The sequence below is a fragment of the Lampris incognitus genome, chromosome 7, assembly GCF_029633865.1.
Source record: "Lampris incognitus isolate fLamInc1 chromosome 7, fLamInc1.hap2, whole genome shotgun sequence".
In the NCBI taxonomy this organism is placed as follows: Eukaryota; Metazoa; Chordata; class Actinopteri; order Lampriformes; family Lampridae; genus Lampris; species Lampris incognitus.
In genome coordinates this window covers 23,510,851-23,523,909 of record NC_079217.1, presented here as the reverse complement: position 1 = coordinate 23,523,909, position 13,059 = coordinate 23,510,851, and positions in this window count along the sequence as shown.

Here is a 13,059-nt window from a genome sequence, read left to right as displayed (position 1 = left end):
ATCAACAATACGTATCTGATCAATGACAACATGGACACTGGGCTAATTTATCCGAACCCCTAAACTTTGTGTTGTTTATTCTAGTCAAATTAAATTTGGGGATAATGACCCTCTGGATAAACTGTAGTCACACTGTGAATACATATATATATATTTTAATTATTACAATCGTTATGTTATCAGGTTTTAATCGTATCTGTGATAATGTTGGGGAACTCAGACTGTGATTTGGCCGTACATATGTATTTTTAAATACAGCTATATCACCTCTCTAACATGCTCTGGTTAAAATTAAACAAATGACTGCAACATGTTTATTATTCAGTTTTTGTATGTTTTTCCCCCATCGGTCTAGTCACTTTTTTCACATTACGAAACCAGGGGAACAGAGTTTTCTTGTCAGTCCTCTGTGGCATCCCATACTTTCCAAGTCATTTCACCTCAAGTGCCTTTTTTTATGTTCATTGGCTGTCGTTCTTCAACCCCAGTAGTCACCAGCATTCCATCCGGAGCTACGGGTTATGTGGCTAACGTAATAATTCACTTCTCTTAAGATTATGGGGATTTTTTTTGTGTCCATCACACAGAAGGAAGAGACTCAAAACCACTTCACCCTGAGTCAGTATGCTCATAGTGTCACGTTGAACACATCAGTTACACTTTTTTTTTCCATATATATTTCCACAAATACTTTTTACATCACTGTGCATAGTGGATGTAGCAGTGTGTTGGCACAATGCAAGCCTGCCTGACTATATACTTGTCTACCCATCTACTCTCGGCCTCTTCAGAAAACAGACGTGACCTGTGCATCTGTGACTACGAGCATGGGATGGGAGTGTGACGGGGCTTCCTCCTTGTGTGTCTACCTGCTTTCTGCACAAGTACTGCCCTTTCAAAGTAATGTCATTATTGCCGTGTTGGCAACAACATCCAAGAGGAATATATGGCTGTACACTTTCAGCTGCAATCTGCCTAAAGAGAGAGAGCGAGAGAGAGTGAGTGTGTGTGTGTGTGTATGTGTGCGCGCGCGCGCGCGTGCCCATGCTTAAATCCCCTCTATCCTAATGCAGCGAGGAAATTATGTAGGCAAAGAGTAAAATAAGTGTAGATAATGACAATGATGAAAATGCTGATGATGATGACGATGCTCTCACCTATTCCTGAAGTGCCTCGCCATTCTTCTCCCTAACCCCCGATGGTCATTCACAATATCAAAGAAGTGTCTTGATGCACGCTTAATAATCCAGGTAAGAAAATCGAAGAAGATTGAATCAGTTCATCTGGATACAATGTTTATTGACAGATACGTTTCATCACTCATCTAAGGGACCTCTTCAATCTAAACTGACTGCAGGTATCCTCACCCTTCTAAACAATACAGTTGCATGACGACCGAAACCAATGACCAGTTTCATATGCAAATATGGGTGTGACCATTAACTAGAGTTTCAATGGCGAGGTGTACTCGGTTCAGGGATGGCCGTTCCCTCTTCACATAGATGGCCTCTTTGACTCCCCGTTCAAACCAACGTTCCTCCCTATCAAGGATGTGCACATCCTCATCCTTGAAAGAGTGGCCACTGGCCTGTAGATGGGTGTAGACTGTAGAGTTCTGGCCTGACGCGTTACCTCTCCTGTGTTGTGCCATCCTCTTGGCCAGCATCTGTTTAGTTGTCCCGATGTACAAGTCACGGCAATCCTCCTGGCACTTAACAGCGTACACTATATTGCTCTGTTTGTGCCAGGGGACCCAATCCTTGAGGTGGACCAACTTCTGGCGCAGCGTATTTTGGGTTTTGAAAGCAACTGAGATGCAGCAAGTTTCAGCCTGCCTAAGCAATGTGAAGGTGCCACCATCCAACATCGGTAGAGATGAGAGGGAAGCTCTCACGGATCTCAGTAAGCACAATAACATCATCCTCCTTCCGGTGGACAAAGGCAGATGCACTGATGTATTAAACCAGACACACTATCATGGGAAAGTTATGACGTCAGGACTCCGCAGTCTACACCCATCTACAGGCCAGTGGCCACTCTTTCAAGAATGAGGATGTGTACATCCTTGATAGGAAGGAACGCTGATTTGAACAGGGAGTCAAAGAGGCCATCTATGGGAAGAGGGAACGACCATCCCTGAACCGAGGGGGGGGCTAAGAGTACATCTGTCACCATCTTACAATGCTGTGATCGCAACTATTCCCCAATCCTCTGTGAATAGTATACATGGCCATTGACACCCTAGTTAATGGTCACGCCCATATTTGTATATGAAACTGATCATTGGTTTCGGTCGTTATGCCACTGTATTGTTTATAAGGGTGGGGGCACCCGCAGTCAGTTGAGACTGAAGAGGTCACTTGGATGAGTGAAGAAACGTATGTCAAAAAACTGTGTCCAGATGAGCTGATTCAACCTTCTTTGATTTTCTTAACTGGATTATTGAGCATGCATAATATGTATGTTTATCAAGCAATGAGACAAAGAGACAGACTTTCATTGTCTTGATGAAGGAAGTTTGTGCTCAAGAATAACCTTAAATTTCTGTGTTGGGGTCCTAGGGTGCATCAAGTTAGCGTACACTGAAACAACATTCATAGTGTTTGCTGCCAAACCTCCTCATTGGTGGAAATTTGTGGGAAAGGCGCCTGTAACAGCAACGAATACCCACGGCGCAAGGATTCAGGGTGAGAGGAAGCGGTTCTCTCTGTCCCAGGCTTGTTATCACAAGCTCGGTCTTTGTTCTCTCCCACCATGTTGGAAGGTGGAGGAGTCGCTGTGTTTCTGCCAAGTGATGTGCTGCTCTGAGAGAAAGGGCAGCTTTCAATAGCTACACCAGCACCAGCCACCAGCAGGTAGGGGGGAGCTGTGGGAGTTTGCATGGAGGAGGGGGGTACCCTCTATGAAAACATGTACACACACATGCACACACACACACACACTGTAAAAACGAACCTAAAGTTCTAATTTTTCAATACATTTTGGTAAAATTTTCACACATTATATAAGAGTAACATAAGAGTAGAACTCCGGATCATTAAAGTCGAATGTAAAGTGTACATTTTTTTTCTCAGTGTAAAAGTCAGGAATGAGTAGAACTACTAACTCACAGTTGTAATGCTTCCCTCCCTGAGTAATATATTTATCTTGCTCTTCATTCAAACACTCTTAATCTCAGTGTCACTGCTTTTGGCTATTGACGGTGTGTGAGATACACACATCTCTCAGTCAAACCATTACCCACAAAGTGTATGCACAGCAGCTTGTTTCAAGAAGCATTTACTCTTCAGGAACTATGTAGGATTATGAATATTTATGAATATTTAGTTACCTGAAGAGCGTTCTGTCGAATACTTGTAGGATTGAATTTAACAAGTTATGCTTGAGAGTAGATAGTGCACCTTAAAATCAATGCAATTTAACTTGTTGTAAGATTTCTGATCTCTCAGGTAAAAAATTGATTCAATTTGTTTCAAGAAATTGGGTGTCGGGTAGCATAGTGCTCTATTCTGTTGCCTACCAACATGGGGATCACTGGTTCGAATCCCCATGTTACCTCCGGCTTGGTCGGGCATCCCTACAGACACAATTGGCCGTGTCTGTGGGTGGGAAGCCGGATGTGGGTATGTGTCCTGTTCGCTGCACTAGCACCTCCTCTGGTCGGTCGGGGCACCTATTCCCACGCGCTACATCCCCCTGGCAAAACTCCTCACTGTCAGGTGAAAAGAAGAGGCTGGTGACTCCACCTGTATCGGAGGAGGCACGTGGTAGTCTGCAGCCTTCCCCGGATTGGCAGAGGGGGTGCAGCAGCAACCGGGACAGCTCAAAGAGTGGGGTAATTGGCCAAGTACAATTGGGGAGAGAAAGGGGGGGGGTCGTACTATCTTACTGCACTGGCAGTAGCCCCAAAACTGCTACCCCCCCCCCCGAAAAAAACAAAAAACAAAACAAGCACTATGCTTGCTTTTGCTTGTTTTGGGGATTTTCTTACTTGAACATGCTCTGTGTTGTCTCAGTTTAGACGTTGCATTTTGCAGTGCACAGTTAATACAGCAGGCAGCCATCAGAAGGGGACCACCTCACATTTACCACATTTTGAACTTTGCTTATGTGGTAAGGCAAAGAGTGAAACGATCTCCATTGTTCTGCATTAATTACTCTTAATTATTAACAGCAGAGATGGACATTTTTCTGGGTCTTTATGAGATCAACTTTTCATCTGAATAAGCAAAGACCTAATAGCACTGCAGACAACGAGTCAGAGAGCCGTGATTAATCATTACTTGAGTTGTGCAAACATGAAATCAGCTCATTATAGCTCTCTAAAAACAGATGTCGAGCTCATGACTTCTCGTTTTGTCCCTTTTTTTGAGGAGTCTTTTTCTCAAACCTTTTTGTTTCTGGAAATGGAAGTTAATTTTACGAAATTCATGCAACATTTGAAAACTATTTTTGCCCTCCGTGACTGGAGGCGGTTGGCATGCCATAACAGGAAACAAGTTGGGGCTGAGATGACAGGAAGACAGCTGGGAAAAAAAAAAAGATTTCCTCATAATGTATATCCTCAGAATTTAAACTTCTATTTATACAAGCTTGCAAAAGCGTCACATCGATGGAAAGATGAGTGTGATTGGATAGAATATGCTGAATACAATAAGCATGCATTTTCCACAATTTGCTGTTGCTGTTTTGTCCAAAATCAGTGAGTTGAAGGGATGCTATGCTGGTCCAAGTGTTTGCAAATAACAAGATACCCACTCCAGAAATATAATAGTCAGTGACCACAACCTTAAGACACAGTGTGAACAAGGACAGGCTGGTCATGTGACCCCTGGAAATGGGACACACATAATGTCCCAAACAATGTGAGAGTCTTGGGTGGCACGGGAACAATAGGTGAGGGACAGGAGGGAAGCCAAAAGAGAGAAAAGGTAGGGGGAAGTCAGAGGGAGAATTGGATATCCTATTTCAATGCAACAATCTGGAAACTGCATACCTCTCATTTGTTTTCTACCGCTGGGACCCGGGTTGCTCAGCGTACAAAAAGGCTTTTATTGACTGTGGACTACAGAGCTCCTTACTGTGAAGGAGTACATCAACACAAAACTCAAGGAAAAAGGGCACCTAAAACTGCCAAATTATACTCGGACGTCTCTCAATACAGCAAAGTCACGATGAACAATGAGAGGCGTTGGATCACGATAAGAACCGCTGAATGATTTCAATTTCAGAGGAATGTGTGGAAGAGGAATGGGCCTGGAAGCTAATCGGTTGTTCTTTTGACCAAGACAATCATGTGCAAGAACCTCATATATTTAAATAGTTTGTTTTCAAGGCTTAGAAAAGAATCTCAGTCAGAAAAAAGGCACAGAAACCTGCCAAGACTGAATGTTTATGTGATGAAATGCTGATTCGAATCGGATTTTAAATTCATACGAGAACTTATTTTACGTCAGCCCGGCATCCATTCCCCCCACCAAAATCAAAGTGTGTTATTGCATATATGTGTAGAAAGGCTAATGATTCGGGGGGGGGGGGCTAAGGGGGCGGTTTTATTGCATCCTTTGTTCATGTCATTTTGATTAATTCATTACTCAATAACATGTTGAGTGGGCACTATATCGATAAGTGAGTAAACTAAATTTAGAAAAGGTTTATTGTACTGAGATATTAAAATAATGGCATCCAATAAAGAATATTTGATGTGACTATGCATTGATATGCTTCATTTCAATGCCAAGTTAACAACAACATGCTTCATATCTGGGCTTGGATGCTGTCATGGTGGACCAGAGGTGACAGGCAGGACCTTAAATCGTGTCTGATCTCCTAGAGCTCCATGTCAACAGGAGGGGCCTTCCACAAACATTTACACATTTACACTGTGTAATCAGATCTGTTGCCCTGCAATAGTCAATCTCTCTGTCTCTGTTACATCATTACACCTAGTAATATCAATAATTCATATCCATACTTTCCAAAAAGTTTCTGTTATTATTTAAGTACAAGTTCCAATGTGATTGCATTAACGTAAGGTAGAATCCAAGGATATCTTATGAAATATTTTGCACACACATCAATCACATGTCCAGGTGCAAACGGGGGGGTGGGGGAGATTCAAACACACCATCCGCTAAAGAAACCAACTTCAGCACACTGTGCTCCTGCACAACTAGTGAGACTCCACTTACATTTAGGTATAAAAAGATTTTTATACCAACCTGTATTTAGAGTGGGCTTGAGAAAGGGTGTGAGCATCCAGAAATATCCACATGCGGCAGAATTGAGGTATTACTTTCTAAGATAGATGGAGGATGTTGGACAGTGCCAGATTTAGCCCAAGTTAGAAGCCTGTCTTGTGCTTAAAATAGAGATGACATTAACTTATTACAGTAAACTGTGTACCTCTGAAACGCAGATCTAAACCATGACATGATGGGGGTCCAAACGTGAACTAGGTGTGAAGGTGGCTGCTCCATGTCCTATGGACTTAGCTCAAAGGCTCGCCAACTTATTGTGTTTGTGAGCTTGTTTAGATGGGTATGGAAAAGTATATGCCCACAAATACTTATTTAGCGATCTTATCAGTGTTTGTCAGTAATAAGAAATTTGGCTAATTTTAGCAAAAGAGAAGAGTGTGCAATCTTTAATATATTTTATTTATTTACTATTTAGACATTCAGAGCGCTAACATACCCTATTTACATGATACCCAATATATTGAATATATAGACATTCAGAAGGTCTACATCCCCAAGTGTGTGTGTGTGTGTGTGTGTGTGTGCACATAAACCTTGAGACAGCAAACATGGCATTGAATAGTCTTCCACTGGTACTACTAAACTGTATGTACTTGGCTTTTGATTCATTTGTATAGTTAAACCCTTTGCATAATCTTTTGCCATGGTAATTTCCATAATCATGTGACAGGACTTCACAAATTCCGGACCTCGCTCCACATCCGGACCGAACAGCAAGTCAATCCGGACCCAGCCTATATCGTGTGTTATGAAAACAATACGTTATGAAGTGTGTTGTTGCTGCTGAGTTCACGCGTTAATGTTACACCAGAGACTTTGCTTTGGGGTGGTGCGAAGCTTTTATTGTACTTACAGTAACGTAACGAGTGTAGCTGTCGTCAACTTGAGTAACACTATCCTCACTTGTTCATTGTCTCCCCTCTGCTTCGCTCCGTGTATGTGTGTGTGGGGGGTGGGGGGGTGAGGGTGGGGGGTCAAGCCCCACCCTCGTTGAAACAGAGAGCAGAGGAGAACAGGAGAGGAGAGAAACCAGCGCAACCATAAATGACAGTAATGAGTAGCATACCAGTACGCCAGTTTTCATTAGGCTAGAGCCAATCAGAGGCAGAGTAAAAGCAGGTCTTCACAGAACACTGTGTTGCCAACAGCAGCTTGACCAATGGACATTTGGATCAGTGTCTCCGGCAGGCAGTCACACCTTTTGTGCCTAGGTTCAAGCAACTGATTGCAGGCAAACAACGCCATATCGCCCGCTTGGCTCGAATGTGTGTTGACTATCCTAACCTTCTCGACCTTGAATGTATGTTGCTTAAAAGTTATAAGTGCGTCGGTTAAATGTTATTTTGTTCTCGCCAATAGAGCCGGACGTCTGACCTTGGATAAAAGTCACACACAGACCTTTAAGTAATATGAGAACCCCTGATCTATATGATATAGAGAGAAAAATATTGAAAAGAGTCAATATTTTTCATTATCCAAACCGCTTATCCTGCTGTCAGGGTTGCGGGGATGCTGGAGCCTATCCCAGCAGTCATTGGGCTGCTGTCAATAGTTTTATATTACTTAATAGGAACCTGCTTTAATGGAAACATTTAAAGCTGCCTGGGAAAAATGTAATCTGTCACCGTCTTAGCAGTGGTGATCATCTGATTTGATTCTCTTTGCACTCACAGGAAGTAGGGCTCATCTCTTCAGGGTGCGAGCACTTGGTACTGTTGAACCAGCTGAGCACAGGTGCTCCACACATCAGTATCAGGGCAGAGGGCAGATTGGTCTGCAAACAGAGGCTATGAAGTTTTCTGGAGTTTTTTTTAAAAATTATTACTATAGCACATGTTTTCTATGGATATCCTAAAATAAGGTATGTGAGAAAATGTTAATAAATTACATATTTTTAGATCCAGTATGATCACTCACCATAAAGGTCATTTTTGACAAAACCCAGGACGGTCCACACAACGTCGTCCTTTTCTTGTAAGGAAATTTCAGATACGCAGGCTTCATGTTGCCACTGAAAAGACAATACATATATACACACACACACACACACACACACACACACACACACACACACACACACACCAACAACTTCTTGATAAGAATTTTTTATATATATATATATTTATATAGGCGGCATGGTGGTGCAGCGGGTAGCGCGGTTGCCTCACACTGAGAAGGTCCTGGGTTCGAGCCCCGGGGTAGTCCAACCTTGGTGGGTTATCCCGGGTTGTCCTCTGTGTGGAGTTTGCATGTTCTCCCCATGTCTGCGTGGGTTTCCTCCAGGTGCTCCAGTTTCCTCCCACAGTCCAAAGACATGTAAGTCAGGTGAATTGGGGGTACTAAATTGTCCCTAGGGATGAATGGGTGTGTGTGTGTGTGTGTGTCTCAGCCCTGTGATGGTCTGGCGGCTTGTCCAGGGTGTCTCCCTGCCTGCCGCTAAATGACTGCTGGAATAGGCTCCAGCATCCCCGTGACCCTGAGAGCAGGATAAGCGGTTAAGACAATGGGTGGATGGATAGAATATATATATAAAAATGCCCTTTTTATAAAAAAATGGGAGCAACTTATCAAGGACAGTAATGGCAGACATAGAAGTATCTGTACTTTGATCCCAGGGAGTAGGTCACAGCACAACCAATCAAATAGGACTTGTACCAAACCATCCGTGAGACAGACAGACAATTAAAATTCTCCCGTTGTTTTTAAGAGAATAATTTTCTGACTTCTAAAGTTCAAAAATATTTGTGTACATATCTGGACTAGAAAGAGCATGTGCTGTTGTATATCAGTCCTCATTGTTTAATAATTCATCTGCTTGCTAACCTGGGTGTAGTGTCCAGTCATGCCTCCCTTGGATCCATAGCTGTCGTTCTCACTATATACCAGGAGTTGATGGCATGTGTCCATCTGGGCTCGCTAGCTAGAAGACTGGTATAGGTTTTCCCCGCAAGTGCTCTCTGTGCACAGAGAGATACAAACATACAGTAGAAACATCCACACATCATAGCATTTAGTATTCAGGTAGTCAAGGACTTGAAGGCTGTGGGACTTTTGAAAAAAAAAATCAAAAATGAAATTTTACTTTCAATACTCCTCATCTGTAACGAGCTGTGAACCAGGAGGCATGTTCTCGCCTGCCTTGACGCAGTGCCCTCGGCCTGCTGGCTCCAGCTCTTAAAAGAGAGATTGTATTTTGTGCATTGGTTAACCTGCCAACAGACAACCTGCCTACCTTCAAGTTTCTTTGTCGTGATCAAGTTAAAAAAAATGTTAACACAGGGCGTCGGGTAGCGTAGCGGTCTATTCTGTTGCCTACCAACACAGGGATCTCTGGTTCGAATCCCCGTGTTACCTCAGGCTTGGTCAGGTGTCTCTACAGACACAACTGGCCGTGTCTGTGGGAGGGAAGCCAGATATGGGTATGTGTCCTGGTTGCTGCACTAGTGCGTCCTCTAGTCGGTCAGGGCGCCTGTTCAGGGGGGAGGGGGAACTGGGGGGAATAGCGTGATCCTTCCACATGCCACATCCCCCTGGTGAAACTCCCCACTGTCAGGTGAAAAGAAGTGGCTGGCGACTCCATATGTATCGAGGGAGACGTGGTAGTCTGCAGCCCTCCCTGCATTGGCAGAGGGGGTGGAGCAGTGACCAGGATGGCTCGGGAAGAGTGGCGTAATTGGTCGAATACAATTGGGGAGAAAAAGGGGGAAAATACAACAAAAAAAAGTCAACACTGAGAAGGAAATGAGAAAAGAGATGCTTATAAATCCACTTTACCATCCTGATCATGTTGCTGGTAGGGGGATCGACATTGCTTCCCAACAAGTTGTGAAGGTCTACAATCTCTTCTTGTCGGCAGTGTCGACTAGAAGTTAGAAAGAGGAAAAGAAAAGGAGAAAATAATCTCTATCTTCAGTCTTTCAGTCAACACACCCACAAATTTTGACAGACATCAGTCATATACCTTTTCTCTTACATAGGCTATATATCATGATTAATGCTTTAAATGTCACATATAAGCCCTGTGATGGCCTGGCAGCCTGTCCAGGGTGTCTCCCCCCTGCTGCGCAATAACTGCTGGGATAGGCTCCAGCATCCCCGCGACCCTGACAGCAGGATAAGCGGTTTGGCTAATGGATGGATGGACATCACATACATTCCTCAGCATCTTTTATAGAGTTAACTTAAGACAGTATGACTATATACACTCACCGGCCACTTTATTAGGCACACCTGTCCAACTGCTCGTTAACGCAAATTTCTAATCAGCCAATTACATGGCAGCAACTCAATGCATTTAGGCATGTAGACATGGTCAAGACGATCTGCTGCAGTTCAAACCGAGCATCAGAATGGGGGAGAAAGGTGATTTAAGTGACTTTGAACGTGGCATGGTTGTTGGTGGCAGACGGGCTGGTCTGAGTATTTCAGAAACTGCTGATCTACTGGGATTTTCACGCACAACCATCTCTAGGGTTTACAGAGAATGGTCCGAAAAAGAGAAAATATCCAGTGAGCGGCAGTTCTGTGGGCGAAAATGCCTTGTTGATGCCAGAGGTCAGAGGAGAATGGCCAGACTGGTTCGAGCTGCTAGAAAGGCAACAGTAACTCAAATAACCACTCATTACAATCGAGGTATGCAGAAGAGCATCTCTGAATGCACAACACGTCGAACCTTGAGGCAGATGGGCTACGCAGCAGAGGACCACACTGGGTGCCACTCCTGTCAGCTAAGAACAGGAAACTGAGGCTACAATTCGCACAGGCTCACCAAAATTGGACAATAGAAGATTGGAAAAACGTTGCCTGGTCTGATGAGTCTCGATTTCTGCTGCGACATTCGGATGGTAGGATCAGAATTTGGCGTCAACAACATGAAAGCATGGATCCATCCTGCCTTGTATCAACGGTTCAGGCTGGTGGTGGTGGTGTAATGGTGTGGGGGATATTTTCTTGGCACACTTTGGGCCCCTTAGTACCAATTGAGCATCGTGGCAACGCCACAGCCTACCTGAGTAATGTTGCTGACCATGTCCATCCCTTTATGACCACAGTGTTCCCATCTTCTGATGGCTACTTCCAGCAGGATAACGCGCCATGTCATAAAGCTCGAATCATCTCAGACTGGTTTCTTGAACATGACAATGAGTTCACTGTACTCAAATGGCCTCCACAGTCACCAGATCTCAATCCCATAGAGCACCTTTGGGATGTGGTGGACCGGGAGATTCGCATCATGGATGTGCAGCCGACAAATCTGCAGCAACTGCGTGATGCTATCATGTAAATATGGACCAAACTCTCTGAGGAATGTTTCCAGTACCTTCTTGAATCTATGCCACGAAGGATTAAGGCAGTTCTGAAGGCAAAAGGGGGTCCAACCCGGTACTAGCAAGGTGTACCTAATAAAGTGGCCAGTGAGTGTATACTTAGCACAAAAAGTAAGGACATTTGTGTTTGGTAGATTATTTCTTTGTTGTAACAATGCTTCTTGGCAATAAATCTTATACCGTTGGAAAGCCTGTTTATTTCCCTTTTAAATGGTGCCACATTTGTAAGGAACATGCATTTGTGGGATGAGCAGCAGAGCTGAGTATGTGGGTTGCGCCCATGAAAAATTTGCCAAATCTTCCCTGCCAATACCAAACAGCTTATTTTGCTGTTGCTACTGACTCTTGTTTTGAGCTGCTGGTACCCCAGGTGCTGACAGTCAGGTGTCTGATATAAGATTTATTGCCAAGAAGCATTGTCACAACAAAGAAATAATCTACCAAGCACACATTTCCTTACTTTTTGTGCTAAGTTTAGTTACCCTAGCAGTGTCCATTCTGGATGCAAAGGAGAAGCAAAGGAGAAGTTGTCATGGACCAGTAAGTTACAAAGCATTATGAACATGCGTCATGTGTCTCTTGGTTCAGTTCAGTTCAGTCAGTCATTTTCCTTGTTAGACGTCTCCCAGTTTAGTTCAGTCAGTTATTTTCAGCAGTCATTCGGTGTCATTTATCAATCATTCATACGTATAAATTTGTTCTTACACACTCATGGAATTTTCTTAACCCTTAAGATTGTCAGATAGTCAAAGGTAAAGCCTGATGGTTATTTGTAATTCCTTCCACCTAACATCTGTTGTCTACCTTTTGCAATGAGCAATCATCCAGGCTTGCAAAATCATCAGTGTTAGCCAATTGGTGTGTAAATTCAAGGATTATCCAGAGGCCACACTGGTCTCTGACACAAATTTCAGGGTTAAAAAATCCTGTGGGTGTTAAAGAAAAAACTTGACTTATGAACGATTGATGAATGAGGCCCATTGTCTTCCATAGCCTCAGTAATTTCAGTCCCAGTTCATCTAACTCATAACCTCAGTCATTCTGTTGTGTTTCAGGACTTATACAGCTCCAGAGTCAGGAAACGGGCAGGCAACATCACTGCAGACCCATCACACTCTGGTCACAACTTGTTCTAGCTGCTCCCCTCTGGTAGGCGCTACAGAACACTGTACCCCAAAACAACCAAATATAAAAACAGTTTATTTCCACGTGCTGTCATTCAAATGAACGCTTGACACTGTCAATAAATCCAACCATTTTGTATATACTGTACTGTACTGTACTGTACATTGAACGTATACTGGTATACGTTCTGTCATGTCCATCTACCTCAGGCATGTATGTAAGTAACCTGCTAACATCTATTTCGGCATCTCTGATATATTCTCTGCATCATTGCACTCCATCACCTCTTATTTCACCTGTATTCGTATAGTCAATCCTTGTGTATACATCTGAAGATTGTTGTGTTG